Source organism: Lactuca serriola, chromosome 7 (assembly GCF_051521515.1).
Source record: "Lactuca serriola cultivar US96UC23 chromosome 7, Lser_US96UC23_V15, whole genome shotgun sequence".
Taxonomy (NCBI): Eukaryota; Viridiplantae; Streptophyta; class Magnoliopsida; order Asterales; family Asteraceae; genus Lactuca; species Lactuca serriola.
The window spans coordinates 204455991-204460751 of record NC_136414.1 but is presented as its reverse complement, the minus strand read 5'-3'; positions in this window follow the sequence as shown (position 1 = coordinate 204460751).

Genomic DNA, 4761 nt, shown 5'->3' with positions numbered 1-4761 from the left:
GTGTGAATGTATATTCACTCTCTTCTATCTCATAGATCTGATCTATTCTCTATGAAATACGTGTTATGTGTGTGTGCCTCATCTGTTATGTGGAATATGTATTGATTAAAGCATGCTATACAGGTTTTAAACTTTGTATAAAAATGTATACTTTTATCTACTAATATGTTGGGTAGAACATGGGTAGATAGTTGGTGTGTGATAAGCAGATGAGAGGCCTCGATGTTGTTGTTATTGATCTAGTTATTCAGCGGAGTATGGATAACGACCACAGACTCTTTCTAGACAGTCCTATGGAACGCTAGCAGGTTCATAACCTGTAGGTGTTGTGAACGATGTGTTCACCGGTGTACTCTATCCCCCTCATGGTTGCCTTTAGGATATCTATTGTTGAGGAAACCCCTTAGCAGTAATGTCCGTCCCGATGAAAATCCTAGATTAGGTCCCTTGAGATAGATGTTGTTTTAGGGACGTAAAGTGAGGATAACGGGAATGGGTAATCGGGTTATTGTTGATTGTTGAAATTAAATATAATTATTTATTGTGGGTTGAAAACCCTATATGCTCACCAGGCTCCCAAGCCTGACCCACTCAGCTTATTTGTATTACAGGAAGTGGCACAAAGGCATAAGATGGATGAATCATCAAGTTGTTTTGTTTACAAGTCTGTATATGTATATATTTGTTGAATGACTTGTAATGTTATCGTTTATGCTTTATGGTCTATATCAGAACATGACATCCTGATTTTGATTATGAAATGAAATTATATTTCTTTATGAAATGTTTTGATAAAAGATCTATTTTATCATGTTTTGATTTTGGGAACAAATTCCGCATCTCTTTTAAAATCAAAAGGATTTACTCTGAAAATGTTTAAAAAGCATAAATGAAAACGGTCTTTTCTGGCCGAGATTTTGGGGATGTCACCGTTGGTATCAGAGCATTAGTTTAAGCGAACTAGGAATTTGTAGGATTTCTAGTCTTAAACTTAGAATGCTAAGTGAAGGTTGTTAGATGTGTGTCTGTTATATTTCAGACACGAGCACTAGTTTATTTTAGGAAAGTTGCCTAAAATGCTTTTATGTGCTAAATGTTATATGTTGCTATATATATGATATTATTTGTTCAGATCTATGGTCTGTTGCCGACCGGATCTGGAAACCTTATGTGTGTAGGATTCTAAGCGTATGGTTACGATATTAGAACTAACATGTAATCGTTTCGGAGTGATAACGATGATTTGAATATCTATCATGAATGAGGATCTAATTTCGCCTTATTCGGTGTATAGATCAAAAATGGTGAGAACGAGGAGTGAAGTGGGAAATGCTGATGAAAACAGGAATCAACCACCAGTGATCGAGCAAATACTTGTCGTAGCAGCAACACCTGAGCCGATAACAATGGCTGGGGTACAAATGATGATTCAAACGATGTTGGATCATCAGATGGAAGAAACAAGACGTCTGCTTAGGCAGAATCGTGAAGAACCGTCAATTCAAGTGGAAGAGCCCGAGGAGAATGGAGGGCACTCTGAAGGAGGAAACTTTAGTGGGATCACTGGTCAAGACGACCCACCAGTGGTTAGACACAACAACCAGTATGGAGGAAATGATGGTTGTGGGTGCAAGTATAAGGATTTCATGGCATCCAAACCACCATGTCTATCCGGAAGCCCGACGCCGATACAAGTTATGGACTGGATCTCCGAAATGGAGACAATGTTTGAAAGTTGCGAATGCAGCAACAGGCAGAAGACCGCTCTTGCGATCCCTCTGCTAAAATCTGGCGTGTTGAGTTAGTGGAAGCTGTTAGCTGACTCTATGCCCAAGGGAGAAGCAAGCAAAATGTCTTGAGAAGACTTTGTGGAACAACTAAAGCTGCAATACTGCTCCGAGCAGGACCTTCTAGAAATCAGTAATGAGTTTCAGAATTTGAAGAAGGGGAAATTGAGCGTTACTGAATACGCTGCAAGTTTCACAGAAAAGATGAAGTTTACCCATATTTGGTGCCAACAGAACTCTCTAAGGTCAATAAGTTTGCCCACGGACTACCAGCAGACTATGTTCTAATGGTTAAGCAAGCAACCACATTGAAAGCCGCCATCTGGGCTGCTAGAAATGTTGAGACCCAGATCAGGGAAAAAGGTGTGGAAAGGTCAGAGGTTGGTGAAAAGAGGAAAATCGAGGGATCTTCAGGGTCCAACAAGAAAAGTAAATTCTCAAAATCTGGTTCGAGAGGAAGTGGAGGAAAGGTAGAGGCGAAATGGTGCGACAAGTGTAAGAAGAAGTGTAATGACCCATTTCCGGTAAGATGATTCCATAGTATTTAATTAGAAGTTTGCAAGAGGGACTCGGCGAGTTCATAGCCTGACTTGCCGAGTAGGGACGGGATTTCGAGCACGTGTTAGTCGGCGACTCGGCGAGTCCATATTCGGGACTCGGCGAGTCTGCCTACCTGGAAGAAACCCTAAATCCCCGGGTTGTTCACTATTTAAACCACCTTATAGCCCCCAATCTCGCCTCCTTCACTCTCAGAAAGCTGTGAGAAAACCCTAATCCATCCTTGAGTGATCTAAGTGTTCTTGTGTTAAATTTTGAAGGCTTAAAGAAGGAGAAGAAGAAAGGAGCAAGGAGAAGAGGTGTAGAGCAAAGATCCAAGGGCAAATCAGAGTTCTTTGAGGTATTCTTCGGATTCCCTCCTGTTTTATGCTTTTAACCTCCATTAGAACTCTTCTAGATCTAGTTTGATGCTTTCCTCAAGCCTTATGATTGTATGGATACCCTATTTTGTCGAGATATCCTTAGATCTGTTCATTTAGGAGTTGTAGAGCCCAGATCTATTGCCTTTATGGAGCTATTTTGCATGATAACCCTAGATCTACTCTTCTAAGTGCCTTTTTAGCCTTTATCTCCTTTTTCATGTGTATGTACACGTAAAGTTGGAAACTTTACGTGGTGAATCAGCTTATTGGACTCAGATCTATCATTTGTATGCAATGGATTCAAGCAGAAACGAGTTTAGAGTAGATGCATGGATGTGACTCGGCGAGTCGGAAGAACGACTTGGCGAGTCAGATCGCGAGTCCCATTTTTCCCCTTTTTGAGTGTTGCCGAGTGGAAGCCGTGAGTAGTAAAGTGGACTCAGTGAGTTGGAGAGCAGACTCAGTAATGGAGGGACTCGACGAGTTGTTCATATAACTCGGCGAGTCCAAGGCAATCTTCTTAAGCTCAAGAACAGCTCGTCGAGTTGTTCATATGACTCGGCGAGTCGGATGCAGATTGTCTGAGTTCTTGAATCGAGAGAGTACTCGTCGAGTCGATGCCATACTCGACGAGTAGCCACGAGTGGGGTTGTGAAATGAGATCTAGAGACTCGGCGAGTTGGCGGCCCAACTCGGTGAGTCAGGTCAACTGTGGGTTGACTTTAACCGAGAGGGTTGACTTTGACCGGGAGAGTTGACTTTGACCAAGGGTAAAAGAGTCATTTTACCCCAGTGCAGTGTTTAGTATTTGATTGAGTGTGGTTATGGATTTGTAGCCGTGGAGATACCGGAGCAGCAACAGTTAGCTTCCAGAGCCATTCACACAGCAGCCAGTTCACGAGGTGAGTTTCCCTTCAGTAGGAACGGGTCTAAGGCCACAATGCCGACCCGTTTAGCTAGTAGTCAGCTTTGGACCTCAATCCGATGTAGTAGATTAGTATGTTTGATGCCTTCGTGGTTCAGACAGGACTTATGTGTTTATGCCAGTGGATATGTTTATGCTATGTTCAGTCAGCTTCGGACTTCGGTCCGATGTAAGGGACAGAGGTCCAGTCAGCTTTGAACTCCGGTTCGATGTAGGGGATGTAGGTCCCAGCCAGCTTTGGACTTCGGTCCGATGTCTCAGTCAGCTTCGAACTTCGGTCCGATGTCCTAGTCAGCTTCGGACTCGATTCGATGTAGGGGATGAAGGTCCCAGTCAGCTTCGGACTTCGGTCTGATGTTCCAGTCAGCTTCGAACTTCAGTCCGATGTAGGGGGCAAGGCCCCGGTTAGCCGGACTTCGGTCCGATGCAGTGGGCAAGGCCCAGTATGTGCTTTATATGTTATTGTGTGGTATGTGGTAGTTTGGGGGAGCTCACTAAGCTTCGTGCTTACAGTTTCAGTTTTGGTTTCAGGTACTTCCGCAAGCAAAAGGAAGAGCTCGGGATGATGACATCGCACACACCACAGTTACAGTTTTTATCCTGGGAGTTGATCAGCTATCTTAGATATGTTTTGATACAGTCGTGACACCGTTTTTCTCAGTTGTATTTTAGTATGGTTTTGAGATTTGCAACGCATGGTTTTATTATGATATACTCCGTTTTTATGATTTTGGCTATATTAAAAATGAAATTTTCGGGTCGTATTTTTGGGTCGTTTCAAGTTGGTATCAGAGCCCTGGTTTGAGGGATTCGGATACACCTCCGGGTGCATCTGAGCTCAAACTAAGGGAAAGATAAAAAGATTTTCAAAAAAAAAAATGTTTTCGAATGAGATTTTGAAAAGCACTTAGAAAGAAAAGAATTTTTAAACAAGATAAGGGTGTGGTGCATGCGATCAGCCGAGCTCAAGTAAGTACTCCTAGATTACCAATACAAGTTTTATTATTATGATTTATTGTTCCAGCTTCAGTAGAACAGCATGCTAGTATAGGACTAAGGATCTAGGAGGATGCCTTATGTGCCTGCTTTATGTGTTACAGCTTCATGAGAATTGCATGCTAGTATTGAG